General features: G+C 37.7%; 1 protein-coding gene across 5 annotated transcripts in view; it reads right to left on the bottom strand.

Annotated features, from left to right (window-relative positions):
- Positions 1 to 18,212, bottom strand: part of Sgf11 (SAGA associated factor 11kDa) — a 149,399-nt gene that overhangs the window by 119,584 nt on the left and 11,603 nt on the right. The gene's annotated exons all lie outside the window — the stretch shown is intronic.

The following is an 18,212-nucleotide window of genomic DNA, read 5'->3' on the forward strand; positions in this document are numbered from 1 at the left end:
ATCACAAAGAATTCAAAGAGCAATGACAAAGATGGCACCAACACTCTCCAATTTGACATAGGAACAAAGATTGGGTAAACTCAAACTACCTACCCTGGAACAAAGAAGAGAAAGAGGAGACCTGCTAACCATATACAGAATTGGAAGTTCTTGAAAGAGATAACTTATTAAAGTGGGATAAAAGAAAAACCAGAGGACACAAAAAGAAACTTAAGAAGGGGAGTTACAGAAGAGATCTAAAAAAGAATAGCTTCCCACACAGAGTGATAGATATCTGGAACAAACTGAATGAAGAAACAGTGAGTGCAAAACTATACAAGAATTTAAGATCAAACTAGATGCTCAAAGATACAAAAGCAGGCCACCATAAGCAAAGCTCTCTTCCCATAAAATACAACTAGGTAAAACTAGGTAAATACACAACACACATTAAATGTTGGTTCAACAGAAGATGCAGTGAGGCAAAAGATAGAGGAGACAAAGCTTGGAAAAGATAGAGAAAACATCAAAAACCTGGAAAATGGCAAATATATATAAACTACAGAAATGAGCATGTAAAAGTGCGAAGAGAGGAGAAAAGGAACTATGAAAAAGACATTGAAAAATGTAAAGAGCAACCCGAACTATTCTACAGATATGTGAATGGTAAACTTAAAAAAGATGAAATGGTGAAACTACATCAAGGAAATATAGAATACACAGATCTAGAAATGGCCGAAGTCATGAATAATCACTTCAAGTCAGTTTTCACTAGAGAGAAGGTACAGTACTGGGACAAAAGAAGGGAAGTCCGATCTCCTCCCATGAGTGAAATAATAATACAAAAAGAAATAATGGTGCATTTAACAAACCTTGATGTTAGGAAATTCCACGGCCCAGACAGAATTGCACATTGGATACTAAAATAATGCAAAGAAGAACTAATGGACAGAACATAAGTTGCTCACTTAAAGAAGGAAAAATACCAAAAGACTTGAAAAATGCCAACATTGTACCAATTCATAAAGGAGGAAATAAGGAAGAGCCAACTAATTATAGACCAGTCTCACTAACAAGCACTGTAGCCAAAATTTGTGAGAAAATTATTAAGAATAGATGGGTAAAACACCTAGAAGAAAATAACATAATAAACTCAAGATAATTTGGGTTCGGACAAGGAAGATCGTGTAACACAATTTTAATCTGTTTTTACTCAAGACTAATAGATATAATACAAGAAAGGGATGGATGAGCTGATTGTGCTTTCTTGTGTTATCCTCGGCAATTGTAATTGTTATTTTGAGCTATGTGTTTTTTCATTATCTGAACTTAATGTATATTGATTAATTGCCAAGTAAACTTATTATTATTATTATTTTTAGTGGAGTTACAAAAAGCCTCGACAAGGTACAGGAGTCCCTCAAATAATGCGGGGGTTAGGTTCCTGAAATTACCGCATATGACCAAATCCACGTACGCTGACTTTCCATATTAAATACCGAGAACCGTATGTATGTGTATGTGTACATGTATTTACCTAGTTGTATTTTATGGGAAGGGGAGCTATGCTCATGGTGTCCTGTCTTTATATCTCATTTTATCTAAACTATTTTTAAATTCATGTATTGTTTTTGCACACACCACTTTCTCATCTAACTTGTTCCAAATGTCTATTACTCTGTGAGGAAAGCTATTCTTTTTCAGATCTCTTCTATAGCTGTCTTGATTTTCTTTCCGTGTCCTCTTGTATTTCTATCATCCCATTTTATTAGATCCTCTCTATCAATAATTTCTATGCCTTTCATGATTCTGTAAATAGTTATCAAGTCTCCTCTCTCTCTCTTCTCTGCTCTAGTGTCTGTAGCTCAAGTTTTGCTAGTCTCTCTTCATATGATAGTTTTGAGAGTGTTGGTGCCAATTTTATAATTGCTCATTGTATTCTTTCAAGTTTTGTTATACATTTTTTTGTATTTAGTGACCACATCGTTGCTGCACATTCCAATCTTGGTCTTATCAAAGTGATTAATATTTTCTTCACCATTTCTTCATCCAGGTATGTAAATGCCACTTTGATTGTTCTTATTAAATTATGTTTCTAAAAAAATCTTGTTTATATGTTTCTCAGGTGACATATTATTCATAATAATGACTCCCAAGTCCTTCTCATTTTCTACTTTTTTTATTCCTTCTTCTCCCAATTTATATGATCCTGTTATTCTTTTTTTTGCTTTTTCCAAATTCCATTATACTAAACTTTTTGGTATTGAACTCCATCTCCCACTTCCTACTCCATTCCCATACTTTATTGAGATCACTCTGTAGTGACTCACAATCTTCTTCCGTGTTCACTTTTTTTTAACAGTTTTGCGTCATCTGCAAAGAAGCTCATGTAACTTTCAATTTCTTTGTTCATATCATTAACCCCTTCCACATGGTGCCGCATACGTAGGCGGCATGAGGAGCAAGTGGATATGCGAGGCTGCCATATCGGCGTCTTGATTATATTTATTGTAGTTGCCCCTGCGTAATGACATATTCTCTAAACTGTCCTCATCACATTTTCTATGGTTATCAAAATTCACGGGTGAAAGAGAGAACGATCGATATAAGCGGTGACTATATTTTATGATGAGAGTATTATTACGACACATCGTACGTCTGGCAGATAATGCTGCCTGCGAGATTTTGGCCTGGAGTGAAGAGGTTAATATATATATAGCAAACATTATTGGGGCCAAAACTGTTCCTTGGGGAACACCACTCATTACTTCATCCCAGTTAGAGTGCTTGTCTCTTATCACTACTCTCATTTTTCTTTCTTGCAAAAAGTCTTCCATCCATTTAAGCAGTTTGCCCTGTATTCCTCCTTCAGTTTCTAATTTCTTAAGTAACTTCTTATGTGGTACTTTGTCTAAAGCTTTTTTTAGGTCTAGAAATGCACAATCAGCCCATCCATCTCTTTCTTGTATTATATCTATTAGCCTTGAATAGAAACATTAAATTGGTGACACATGATCATCCTTGTCTGAATCCAAACTGCCTTGGATTTAGTACGTTGTTTTTTTCTAAATACTTTACCCATCTACTTTTGATCATTCTTTCACAGAATTTTGCTATTGTACTTGTTAGAGAGACTGGTCTATAGTTTGTAGGATCCTCTTTATTTCCTCCTTTGTATATAGGTACTATATTTGCTCTTTTCCAATGTTTTGGAACTTTTCCTTCCTTCAAGGAACTGTTTATTATGCTTTGAATTTTGTCTGCCAGTTCATTCTTGCATTCTTTCAAAATCCAGTTTGCTATTTCATCTGCTCCATGTGATTTTCTGACATCAAGATTACTTAAGTGTTTTATTTTTTCGTTCTTTGTTACTTCTATTTCTTTCATAGGGGGGACTTTCTCTTCCCATTCGATATCTCCAAGTTGTATGTTCTCCCTTGTAAACACTGATTTGAAGTGCTTGTTCATAATTTCTGCCATTTCTATTTCCTCTGTGTATTCAACTCCTCCTTGTCGTAATTTCTCTAATTATTGTTTGTTTTTCAGTTTGTTGTTTACAAATCTGTAGAATAGTTTTGGTTGATCTTAAAATTTTTCTATGACATCTTTTTCATATTTTCTCTTTTCCTCTCACCACACTTGTACATATTCATTTCTATAACTAGTATATATTTTCCATTTTTCAGGTCTTTTGTATTTCTTACATTTGGTCCAAGCTTTATCTCTTTTGTCTTTCAACTCCTTAAAACTTTTGTTGTACCAGCACTTTACATATTCTTTTTCTTGTTTTTGTCTTGGGACATACTTTTACACTCCTTTTTTATAAATTTTTGTCAAAATATTCCATTTCTCTTCTACTGTTGTATCTTCTTTGTGTATTCTTTCCCAGTTTTCATTTTGAAAGAATTCTCTTATCAAATTTTTTTTCTTCATACATCAATCTTCCTTTTCTATATTGTTCATTTCTTTTCATGTATTTTTCCTCATTTAGTTCTAGTTCTATCAATAAGTGGTCACTTTTAATTATTGGTGCCTGGTATTCTATCTTTTCCACTATTTCAGGTTCTGATGTGATTATTAGGTCTAGTCTCGATGGTTATTCTTCATTTCTATACCTAGTGTTCTCTTGAATCCATTGTGTCATTGTGTGGTCAATAATCATCTCAAGTAGAACATTTCCCCATGATTCTTCTCCACCCTTTACTGTTATCTCTTCCCAGCAGACTTCTTTGCAATTAAAGTCGCCCATCATAACTAATCTTCCTCCATCTTCCATTATCTTGTTTAAAGGTCAGATATCAACAGATATACCATTCACTAAAAATCATTGAAAAAGTACTTTTTAAAAGCATACAAATAAAGTTTTTACCTATTATCAGAAGAATTTATTCAGAAAATTCACTTTTAATTGCGCCTCGCATACCACTTTTCCGAAGTCTAGATATTCAGAATAACAATATTGTTTGTTTGGCAACTGTGACGTCACGAACGCGGAATTTCACGAACCTTTCCCGAAGCGCACGGGCGGAATGTTTCGAATAGCAGACGACGCAATGAAATGAAGACAAAACTGTTTTTTGCCAAATTTGATAAGATGTAGATGGTAGAATTATATAGAATACTGTCAGTATGTTTTTTTATGTACATTAAACTGTAAATAAAAAAGTTATGGAAGTCTTGATATCTGACCTATAAAGGTCAGATATCAAGACTTCCATAACTTTTTGTATTTACATTTTAATGTACATAAAAAAACATACTGACAGTATTCTATATAATTCCACCATCTACATCTTGTCAAATTTGGCACAAAACAGTTTTGTCTTCATTTCATTGCGTCGTCTGCTATTCGAAACATTCCGCCCATGCGCTTCGGGAAAGTTCGTGGAATTCCGCGTTCGTGACGTCACAGTTGCCAAACAAACAATATTGTTATTCTGAATATCTAGACTTCGGAAAAGTGGTATGCGAGGCGCAATAAAAAATGAATTTTCTGAATAAATTCTTCTGTAATAGGTAAAAACTTTATTTGTATGCTTTTAAAAAGTACTTTTTCGAGCAATACGATAATTTTTAGCGAATGGTATATATGTTGATATCTGACCTTTAATGTTATCCTTGTGTCTTCTAACATACTTTTATGTTCACTCTCTTCCTACGAGGCTGTTTTTGGGGGCACGTAGTTTATTACAAACTTTCTGCTCTTCTTATCTCTGTCTTCTACTTCTATCATAATCATCTCTACTCTATTCTTTCCATATGTGACACTCTTCACGTTTATATCCTTCTTAGTCAGGAACATAACTCCACCCCCTTGTTTTATCCGTTTCTAATCCAATAATTATATGCATTGTGTCCTATGCTGTTGGGTGGTGGTGGACCTTTTAATTTTGTCTCTACAATTCCCATTATGTCCGGTTCTTTTTCCTTCAGATACTCGTTCAGTTCATTCAGTCCTGTTATTAATCCATCTATATTTGTGTAGGACACTCTTAACTTTCTGTTATTTCCATTGTATTCTCTGTTTCTTTTTTGTTTCTCTCTGTTATGGTCCATTTCCTCACTTTCACATTCATACTCTCCAATAGAATTCTTCTTTTTCTGACTCCGTTCTGTTCTCGTTTTTTTCTTTAGCTTCTTTCCTTTTCATTTTTTTCCCCCTCTTTCCTCTTTATTCATTTCTCTTTGTATCCATTCCTTTTTATAATGTTCACTTGCTGCTAGCTTCCCTGTTTTTGCTAAGATATTCTCTGCTGTTGTTTGTGATCTGAATTTACTCTTAATTGGTCTGGTCTTATCTGTACTATATTTTCCGAGTCTAAACATCTCTTCAATTTGTTTCATGATTTCAGGTTCATCTTCCTGAACAAATTCTAGTAAACCGTTTACTTTTTTCTTTTTCCCCTTTAATTCTTGTGGTTCTATTTTGGTTAAATTTCTCTTCCATTCCCAATATAATTATACATTTCTTTTTGTCTGCTAAGTCTCTTACTATATTCTCCTTCTGTCTCATCACTTTAATAACTGAGTCTTCAGTTTGTTCTTTCATTTGTTGCTTAATTATGTCAGTAAATGCAACTTTACTGTTTTCTTGGATTTTTTTCCAGCCCTGTGCTTCCTTTGCTATGGCCTCTTTATTGTCTTTATTATTCCTCTTTAATTCCTCATTCTCTTCTTTAGCTTCTTTTAACTGTCTTTTTAATTCTTCTATTTCTAAAGTTAAGTTTTTGTTCGCCTTCTCTAGTTCTTCCAATCTTTCAACTCTCTGCGCAATCTTGGCTACGTTACCAAACCTGTTTTCCCAATGCTCGGTCATCTTATCAAGTTTCTCCTCTAGTCTTGCCAATCGGGGGAGGTTGGTATCCCCCCCACCCTCTTTAAATCCCTGGAAACTATTATCATCACCTTCCACTGTGCTGCTCTTATCTATACTTCTAATCTTTACATTTTTGTTGATCCTGTCATCACTGAAATCATTATCATCGGTCCGTCTTTTGTTTACAAGACGCCTGGCCTCCTGGACCATGTCCCCCTCTTCCTCATTTCTTTCCATTTCCCTCAATAATCCCTCCCCTATCACCCCCCCACTACACCACGAGCTTTCCCCTTCCCTATAAATACAATAAGGCACTTCCTGGACGTTGAGATCCACATAGATTTTCCTTTTTCTTCAGAACTCTAATTCTCGCCATCCATTCGACGAAAGGGTGCGTGTGTATGTGCGTGTCTGTGGTGTATGTATGTGGTTGTACATATATATGTGTATATGGCGTATATGCATATGTGTATATGGCGTATATGCATATGTGTATGTGGTGTATATACATAAGTGTGTGTATGTGGTGTATACACGTGTGTGTGTATGTGGCGTATGTATGTGTGTGTGTATGTGGCGTATGTATGTGCGTGTGGCGTGTGTGTGCGTGCGTGCGCGCATGTATGTGTCTGTGTTCACATGTACAAGTAAGCATGTACATGCATGTGTTTGTGTTCGTATTTGTGTACACACACACACATTCACAACATACACTGGTTATTGAAGTCTTGATATCTGACCTTTAAAGGTCAGATATCAAGACTTCAATAACTTTTTGTATTTACAGTTTAATTTACATAGAAAAACATACTGACAGTATTCTATATAATTCCACCATCTACATCTTATCAAATTTGGCAAAAAACAGTTTTGTCTTCATTTCATTGCGTCGTCTGCTATTCGAAACATTCCGCCCGTGCGCTTCGGGAAAGGTTCGGGGAATTCCGCGTTCGTGACGTCACAGTTGCCAAACAAACAATATTGTTATTCTGAATATCTAGACTTCGGAAAAGTGGTATGCGAGGCGCAATTAAAAGTGAATTTTCTGAATAAATTCTTCTGTAATAGGTAAAAACTTTATTTGTATGCTTTTAAAAAGTACTTTTTCGATGATTTTTAGTGAATGATATATCTGTTGATATCTGACCTTTAATCAATCATTACCTGCAAATTAAATGTCATCTGGCTCGTCCTCGTTGTCGTCGTCGTGAGACGTTGGCAGACGACAAGATGGCGTCCCGATCCTATGCTACCGACTTCGTTCATTAGCATATTTACTTGTGCAAGGTATTTTTTACTTTCATTTCCACCCACAAAATTGCATATTATGTCGATACATTTTAATTTACAAAATTAATAATTAATTTTCTATTGCTATATTGCGCCCATGGTCGAAACTAAAAAAATACCCCAGTATTCAATATGGAATGTCAGCATACGCGGATTTGGTCATATACGGTAATTTCAGGAGCCTAACCACCGTAAATAAACAGTAAAGCTTTAATGTACTGTATAAAAGAGGGAAAATACACGAAAATAAAAATACATGTATTTCTGGACATTGTACATACAGTACATGTACGTATATGTATACACTTTCGCTTAACGACCAATTCGGTTAACGACGGCGCGCTGGTCCCAATTGTCGTCGTTAAACGAGGAGTGGTTGTAAAGAAAGTGGGATCTGAAGAAGATCTGGAAGTAATTATCTATAATGAAGTTCGGAAAAAGTAAAAATAGAACATAAGGACAATATAAAATTGGAACTAAGGAGGTAAAGAAAGTGGGATGTGAAAAAGAACTGGGAGTAATGGTCTCAAATAACTTGTCCTCTGATAAACAAATAAACAAAATTGTTGGAGAATCCTATAACCTGCTAAGATCAATAAAAGTGGCATTTACTTATTTGGATGAAGAAATTATCAAAAAAATATTGGTCACAAAAAATTGAAAGAAAATTGAAAGAATCCATTGAGCAACCACAAAAGTGGCTCCAGCACTTTCAAACTTGTCATATGAAGAGAGACTGGCTAAATTGGAGTTACAGATTTTGGAGCAAAGAATAGAGGCAACCAACTGACCATTTATAGAATCATGAAGGTCAGAGAAATACTTGATAGAGAGGACTTGTTAAATTGGGACAAGAGAAACACAAGAGAACATGGAAAGAAACTCAAAAAGATAGTTATAGAAGAGATCTGAAGAACAGTTTTCCAAACAGAGTGGTGCACACTTGGAACAAACTGGACAAAACAATAGTGTGTGCAAAAATCATTCACAAATTTAAGAGCAAACTACACTGTGAGATACAAAGGCGGGACACCAAGAGCGTACCTCCCCTTCCCGTAAAATACAACTAGGTAAAACTAGGTAAATATATATATATATATATATATATATATATATATATATATATATATATATATATACACACACACACACATATATACAGGTATATATATATACACACACATATAGATATATATATATATACATATATATTTACATATATACATAAATAAAGATGAAGTGAAGGTAGCTGTTAAGATGATGAGAGCAGGTAAGGCACCTGGGTTGTATGGATGCCATGCAGAATGTCTGAAAAAAGGAGGTACAGTGATGGTGGACTGGCTGGTGAGGTTTTTTAATGTTTGCTTAAGAGAGGGTAGAGTGCTAGAGGACTGGATGAGTGTCTGTATAGTTTCACTTTACAAGGGAAAAGGGGACAAGTGTGAGTGTAGTAGTTTCAGAGGGATCAGCTTGTTAAGTGTAGTTGGGAGGGTTTTGATTGAGTGGATTAGGAGAGGAACAGAGGGAGTAATTGGTGAGGAACAATGTGGGTTTAGGACAGGTAAGGGTTGTGTAGATCAGATTTTTGTGGTAAGACAGATATGTGAGAAAGCTATAGGAAAAGGTAAGGATGTATTGTGGGCTTTTATGGATCTGAAGAAGGCTTACAATAGGATAGACAGGAAGGCACTGTGGGAGGTATTGCAGATATATGGGATAGGAGGAAGGCTGTTAAGAGCAGTCAAGAGTTTTTACAATAGTAGAGCTTGTGTTAGGATTAGAAATAGAGAGAGTGAGTGATTTGAGGTAAAGGTGGGACTTTGTCAGGGATGTGTTATGTCACCCTGGCTGTTCAATTTATTCATGGTTGGGGTGGTGCAAGAGGTGAATGCAAGGGAAGTAGGTCAGGGATTAGAGATGGTTAAAGAAAATGGAGAAAAGTGGGAGATAAGCCTGTTGTTGTTTGCTGATGACACTGCGCTTGTAGCAGGATCAGAGGAAGGATTGAGGAAGTTAGTGACAGAGTTTGGGAAGGTGTGTGAAAGAAGAAAGTTGAAGATAAATGTGGGTAAATGTAAGGTGATGAGATGCACAAGGTGTGAAAGTGGCAGCAGACTGGAAGTGAGTATTAAGGAAGAGAGACTGGAGGAAGTGGATATTTTTAGATACTTGGGTGCAAATGTGGCAGGAATAGGAGTGGGGGTGGAGGTAGAATGTAGACTGAGAGAAGCAAGTAAATGCCTTGGGGGATTAAAAAGTGTAATGAGAAATAGACATTTGGGAATGGGTACTAAAAGGAGGTGGTATGAAGAAGAGATTGTGCCAACAACACTGTATGGGGCACAAACATGGAACATAAAAGAGGAAGAGAGAAGGAGTTTGAATGTATTTACCTAGTTGTATTTTATGGGAGAAGAGCTATGCTCGTAGTGACCCTCAGTTGTATCTTTCTGCATCCAGTTCTTTCTTAAAATCATGTATAGAATTAGCACTCACTGTTTTCTCTTTCAATTTGTTCCATGTATCTATTACTCTGTGTGGAAAGCCGTTTTTTCAGATCTCTTCTGTGACTATCTTTCTTAAGTTTCTTTTCATGTCCTCTTGTATTTCTTCTGTCCCATTTAAGTAGGTCATCCCTATCAAGGATTTCTATCCCTTTCATAATTCTGTAGATTATCAAATCACCTCTTTCTCTTCTTTATTGTAAGTTTCTCCAACTATTTTGTTTACATGTTTGTCTGGTGTCATGTCATTTGAGATAATTACTCCTAGGTCCCTTTCTGAGTTTACTTTTGTAACTTCCTTTGTACCAATTTTGTATTGACCCAATATTCTATTTTTGCTTTTTCCAAATTCCATTATACTACATTTCTTAATGTTGAAATTCACTTTGTTCTTTATACTCCATTTCCAGACTTTCTCCATGTCTCCTTGACAAGATTTGCAATCTTCTTCTGTACTTACTCTCTTCAATAGTTTTGCATCATCTGCAAAGAAGTTCATATAACATTCGATGCCTTCATCCAAGTCATTTATATAAACAGCAAACATTATCAGAGCCAATACAGAGCCTTAGGGGACTCCACTTATCATATTTACCTAATTTGAGTTCTTTTCTCCAAGTACCACTCACTTTTCTTGTTCAAGAAGTTTTTCATCCATTCCAATAATTTTCCCTTTATTCCACCTATTGTTTCAATTTTTCTTAGCTTTTTGGGTGGTACTTTGTCAAAAGCCTTTTGTAAGTCCAGGAAGGCACAGTCTGCCCAACCATCTCTTTCTTGTATTATTTCTATTAATCTTGAGCAAAAGCATATTAAGTTTGTAGTACATGAACTTCCACTTCTAAATCCAAATTGCTTGGGGTTTAGTATGTTGTTCTCTTCCAAGTGTTTGGTCCATTTATTTTTAACAACTCTTTCACATATTTTTGCAACTGTACTTGTAAGGGATACCGGTCTACAGTTTGTTTGGATTTTCTTTGTTTCCTCCCTTGTAAATTGGTACAATGTTTGCATTTTTCCAATCTTGTGGTAGTTTTCCTTCTTTGAGTGAGAAGTCAATTATCTTGTGTATTTTATCTATGAGTTCATCTATACCAGTGGTTCCCAAACTTTTTTTTAGCCGCGACCCAAATCCAGATCTGGTGAAGATGTGGCGACCCAAGCATCAAAAAGCAATTTTGAAAGTCTTCTTTTATTGAAAACACAAGTGTAGGGAAGGTTTTGATTGAATTTTTTTTTCCTAACAAGTCCCAAACTATGGGTCGCGACCCATAGTTTGGGAATTGCTGATCTATACATTCTTTTAACATCCAGTTCACTATTCTGTCGGACCCATATGACTTTCTGATGTCAAGTTTCTTTATTTGGTCCTTTATTTCTTTCTGTGTCACCATTATTTCTTTCATTTTATGTTTGAGATGAAATGCCTGAGAAGTATGACAGGGGTTACTAGGATAGATAGAGTGAGAAATGAGGAGGTGAGGAGGAGAACAGGGGTGGAAAGAGAGTAGGGATATAGGGTCGATGAAAGAGTATTGGGATGGTTTGGAAACATGGAAAGAATGAATGAAGAAAGATTAGTGAAAGAGGTGTAAAAGGCAGCGGTGGATGGAGCGAACAGGAGGGGACAACCTAGGATGAGATGAAATGTCTGTTGAGGAAGGATGGGAGAGGACAGAAGATAGGGGTGAATGGAGGAGGGTTGTGTATGGATGATGCTGTGATGCATGAGGGGGAGTGGGTGGGGGATGGAGGGGTGAGGGAGTATGTATGAGAAATAAACTGATGCAGCCCGAAGGGATTTCTCCTTTTCTACATGAGGGGACAGAGATGGGGGGGTTCGCTGAATTAATGAAGCGGCTTTGCTGTGGATGTGCTGTGTCTTGTGACAATGATTCAGACCCAGGGCAGTGGACAAGATGCAGGGATGACCCATCATCCAGGAGGTGCCAAGATAAGAGGGAGGGAAGAGGGTAGCAGGGAGTGGAGTATGTAGGGAATGAAATGGGTGGGAGTGATTTCTATGCCTTTGTTTTTTGGCTACCTCCAATGTGAGGGAGAAGAAAGCCTTTGGTATATGTATATATGTATGTATGTATGTATGTATGTATATGTATGTATGTGTATGTATGTATGTATATGTATGTGTATGTATATGTGTATGTATATGTATGTATGTATGTATATATATATATATATATATATATATATATATATATATATATATATACACACACACACACACATTTGTACATGCACACACACTGATGGAAGGGACATCAAGCTATGCCAACATGTTTGCAGATTATGCAAAAATCATAAAAGTGCATAATGAGGAGGATGGTGGAATATTGCAATACAATCTAGATACTATTTTTGTACGAAGCCAAGAATGGGAAATGAAGTTCAATACCAAAAAATGCAAAGTACTGGAAATGGGCAATAGTGGCAAAAGGCCATCCTTAAACTATTCCTTGGGAAGTGAACACATTACAAAAGCAAAAGAGGAATTGGGAGTCTTGATATAAGACAACTTGTCACCTGACAGATGTATCAGCAGGACCATGGGAGAGATATATGGACTACTGCACAAGATCAAAGTGGCATTCCATTATTTGGATGAAGAGATGATGAAATTTTTTTATCAAAACCCTGATACGTCCAAGACTGAAATATGTGTCAGCAGTATGGTCCCCACACAGAGTGAAGGATATGAGCAAGCCTGAGAGAATACAAAAGGCAGCAACCAAACTGGTCCCTGCCCTGGCAGATACTCTATACGAAGAAAGACAAAAGGTGCTGGATCTGCCAACTTTGAAAGATCGAAGAGAAAAAGTGACATAATTACAGAGTTCAGTTCACTAAAGGAGACAGATTGCACTGATAGGAGATCTCCTGATTAAAGATGGGAGGGCTATAAGCATCATGGAAATAAATTAAGAAGGACCACATGTTGAAAGGATGTGAAGAAATACATTTTTTTATATAAATGCATATGTGGAACACCTTAGAAGATGATATAGCCGAAACTCAAGCAATGCACGAGTTCAAATCTAAATATGATAATTTGAAATTAAAGATATAGATTAAGTTGGAACTGTACATGAATTTGAGTCTAGGTATGTTAGAAAATCAGAGAATGGGAGACAGGACCCATCGACCATTGCTCCTTTCCTGTATACTACAATTTGGTAAATACATACATATACCAAAGGCTTTTTCCCCCTACACAGGGGGTAGCCAAAAAGAAAAAGGCATAGAAACCACTCCCACCCACTCCATTTCCTATATATTCCACTCCCCTCCACCCTCCTCCCTCCCTCTTATCTTGGCACCTCCTGGATGACGGGTCATCCCTGCATTTGGTAAATACATATATATATATATAAATATACATATACATACATACATATACCAATGGGCTTTTCCCCTTTACAAGGGAGGCAGCCAAAAAACAATGACAAATGCACTCCCACCTATTCCATCCCCACATATTCCACTCCAACTCATCACCCCTCCCTCTTTTCTTGGCTCCTCCTGCATCATGTCCATATTTTTCACTATTTCTATCCTCCTAACCCCCATCACACTTCTTAAACACTTCATCTCCAACATATTTAGGCACTACCTTTCGGATTACTTCAAATTCCAAGTCCCTATTTTATACAGTGGGTACAACCACTTACTTGCAGTCTTCTCATTGTATTCATCCCTACATACCTGTATTTCAAGACACTTTTCATTCCTCCCAGATATTTTCTTTTCTAATTCTATAATTCATCTCCACTCCTCCATTCCCTACTACATACTTGAAAGTCTTCACTTTCTCCAGCCTTTCTACCTTTTAATTCATTTTCAACCCACTACCTCCTGGCTAGTACAGTGGTAGCACACTGGCCTCGTATTCATGAGGTGAACAGATTGAACCCCCCCCCCCAAGCCCCGTGAGCTTAAGCTGCTTACTGGGGAGGTTACTGCCATAGCTGGGCACCAGGGGGGGGGGGGGTTGAGGCTTGCCTTGGCTGATGTTCTGAGGAGTCTTCAAGACGACTGATATCGGAACTGAAACCCAGCAACTTTAACTTCTAACTTTTACCACCATCACACCTCGTACATCTCACCCTGATACTTTTGCCCATAATCAGTTTTAGCTTCATCTTTTCGCACGTCCTCCAGAGGTCCACCAGAAACTGATTCAGTCGATTCTCCGACTCTACTTCGAGCAGTGTTATCTGCAAACAACAGCTGGCCCTATTATTCTCCTCTTCCCTCAGTCATTTTCCAGTTATCTTCCAGTGTCACAATTAACCCCTCTCTATCCTCCTCCATCCATCTTCCCCTCACCACCTTCACTTCCATTCGCATCTGTCCATTTGGACCCATTATTATTCCTTCTGCCTGATTCATCCCCATTCCCCTCACTCTTTCCCCTATATTCCATTTTCTTTCTTTTCAAAATTCTCTGTCTAACACCTGCACAAACTTACATCTGCTTATCTATTACCCTCACTCCCCTTCCACCTCCTCATTATGTATCTCCTGTATGTTTTTTCCATTTCTTTACAATCCATCATTGTGTGCACACTTCTTTTCTGGCACCACCTCCCAAATCCCTTAATTTCATCACTCACTGTCTTTCCTTCCATTCCCTCTCATCCTCCTCATTTCACTTGCTGTCTTTGTGCATTCTGGCACTTCCTCATTGCAACATAACCATTCTTCCTATATTTCTGTTTCCCCATTATCATTCACTACATCCCATACTTCTCACAGCTTTACATGATCTTTTCTCTTTCTTTTTATTTCATTTCATCACCTTTAGTACTTCAATGACTCCCTCCCTTTAACCTCCACTCAAAATTCCCCTTCCACCAATTAATGATTGGATAAACCATTGCCCTCTCTCATGTGAACATATCCATGTCAAGAATTCATAAAATAATGCTGCTGCACCACTATGGCCAATATGTTACTGGTCCCTAAAATATTAACTTCATAAAAGAGAGAAAGAGAGAGAAAGAGAGAGAGAGGGAGAGAGGAGTGAGGAGGGAGGAGAGAAGAGTGAGGAGAGAAGAATGAGGAGAGAAGAGTGAGGAGAGAGAAAACAAGATAGGAGGGAAGGAGGGAAGGAGGGAGGGAGGGAGGGAGAGAGGGAGGGAAAGTGAGAGAGAAAGAGATAGGAGAGAGAGAGAAAGAGAGAGGAGAGACAGAGAAAAGAAGAGAGAGAGACAGACAGACAGACAGACAGACAGACAGAGAGAGAGAGAGAGAGAGAGAGAGAGAGAGAGAGAGAGAGAGAGAGAGAGAGAGAGAGAGAGAGAGAGAGAGAGAGAGAGAGAGAGGGGGTAAGAATGTTAAAATATAAATTTACATAATTCTTTTTTTTATAACTGAATTGTAAATATACATCATGACAATTTTTTCCACACAGTTAACATCATTGACATGTCTACCTAATCTACATACCAGAGGTTTCCATACCCTTACAATTGAGGTAGCCAGCCAATGCACGCACCCACCTCCACCCATCTCATCTGTCATCCATTTGTTCCCCTCTTATCTTAGCTCCTCGTGGATGAAGGGTCATCTCCGACTTACTGCCTGGGTCAGAAGCAATGCAGCAAGACACAGCACATCCCCTCATGTGAAAACAGTGAAGACACAGAGAAACCTCTTCAGGCTGTGTCAATTTATCGTCCATTCACAACTATTCTCTATTCACACTTATCCTTTGCCTTCTTCCTTCCCTGCTCAACAGACATTCCCCTCTTGCTCAAAGCCCCCTTCACCCCATTCATTCATCTTATTCTTGGTCTTCCCTCAAGTTTACTCCACCCATCTCTGCCTTCTACAGTCCTTTTGCTAATCCTTACTCATTCTTTCCATGTGCCTAAATCATTCCAATATTCTTTCATCAGCACCATCTGCCAGTTCCCTTTACAGCCCATTTTTCTCCTCACCTCTTCATTTCTCACTCTATCCATCCTCATAACCCCCACCATATTTCATATTTTTTACAGGAATGAAATATACTGCATCAAATATACATAGCTTGTGCACCAAGATGACATTCCCCAGCCTCCTGCACACTAAGTAATGTGGCGGGAGCATTTCATGTAGCACCAACCCTAGTGAGGGGATCACCACCCACTGCCATTCTCCACACCTCCCTTTAGTTAGATCTGTGAACAAGTACTGTGCAAAAGGAAATCTATGACTACTGGTGTCTGATACAATGATAAAAAATACATACATATAGCAATGGCTTTTTCCCCCTCACAAGGGAGGTAGCCAAACTCAAAGGCATGAATCCACTTCCACCCATTTCATCCCCACATACTCCACTCCCATTCACCACTCTTCCCTCCCTCTTTTCTTGGCTCCTCCTCAATGATGGGTCATCCCTGCATCTCACCCAGTGCCTTGGGTCTGAAGCAATGCAGCAAGACACAGCATATCCACAGCAAGGCTGCTTCATTTAATTGGCAACCCCACCCTCTTCATTCCCTCATGCAGAAAAAGAGAAGATGGGGGAGAAATCCCTTTGGGCTGCATCAAAATATCAATCACACTTACTCCTTCACCCCCCATCACCCACCCACTCTCTTCCATGCATCACAGCATCATCCATACACAACCATTCTCAACTCATCCCTATCTTCTGTCTTCTCCATTCCTTCCTCAACAGACATTCTCCTTTCCCAATGCCCCTTTTACCCCATCCATCCATCCATCTCATCCTTGGTCACCCCTTCATCTTCACTCCCTCCACCTCTGCCTTCCACACCTCTTTCAATAATCTTTCTTCACTAGTTCTTTCCATGTGTCCAAACCATCCCAATACCCTTTCATCAACCCTATCTCCCAACTCCCTTTCCACCCCTGCTCTTCTCCTCACCTCCTCGTTTTTCACTCTATCCAGCCTAGTAACCCCTACCATACTTCTCAGGCATTTCATCTCACATTTAAACTCTTCCTTTCATATGTTCCATGTTTCTGCTCCATATGGTGTTGTCAGCACAATCACCCCTTCATACAACCTCTTCTTTGAATCCATTCCCAAATATCTATTTCTCATTACACTTTTTAATCCTCCAAAGTGTTTAATTGTTTCTCTCAATCTACATTCTATCTCCATCTCCATTTCTCCCTCTCCCACCACATTCACCCCCAAGTATATAAAAATATCACAATTTTTTTTCTTCAAACTGATTCTTTATATCTCTAAAACAACCTTGATTTGTTTTTTATCACCTCTACAGAAAGTTTTGTTCTTTGTTTAATCCATATTAATTATGTAGGGACTAAAATCTAGTGTAGTGGCATGGTAATATATATTTTACCTGTAATCCAAAAGACCCAGATTTGGACTAAAGCTATATATCATGTACAACTGTGAAACAGACTATATGATCTATATGATCTTGTACACCAGTGACACCAAAGAATTTTCATATGACTGATCACAGAGGATACCTGCAAGAATCATGAAAACCCTTAAGGTAATGGTCACATGTTGTACTGTAACAAATGATACACAAGCTCTGGTTTGTTCAAGTTCCTGACAGGCAACAACAGCAGGGCATGGAGCACATGTAAATGTAATGGATGGAGCATGCCTTGCCTCTCTACCAAGAGGTTATGAACTGATGCTATTGTCTTTGCTTCATATTTCCATATGTTACATGAGTAAACTTACAATATTCTCTTCTCTCTCCTCCATAATATCATTTGAAAAGAAAATAAATTTTATAGGGAAACATTAGGTTCAGAAATACATAATAAACACATTGATCAGAGAAACACTGCTCAGTACTATCTAAACATGCTGTTTACTGCAGTATACACAGTTCTATGGTGTAGAATGACCAAATCTGTCTACCAAAACCCCAACCAGTTTTGTAACCTTTCATGGTTTGACCCAGGGATGATCCAGTGAGGTATGGTGGGTATAGATACCCCTCGCTGGCTGGTAAACCTGTTACAGTACCAAGTTATTCAAATGTTACTTTAAGATACACATCAAACACGTGCACATCACATCAATTATTCAAGATATTGGCAAATGACACTACTTCCATGAAGAAAACTTTCTCTAAATTATTTTTGCTTAGTGAGTGCTG

The sequence above is a fragment of the Oratosquilla oratoria genome, chromosome 4, assembly GCF_046742065.1.
Source record: "Oratosquilla oratoria isolate Oo_2021 chromosome 4, ASM4674206v1, whole genome shotgun sequence".
NCBI lineage: Eukaryota > Metazoa > Arthropoda > Malacostraca > Stomatopoda > Squillidae > Oratosquilla > Oratosquilla oratoria.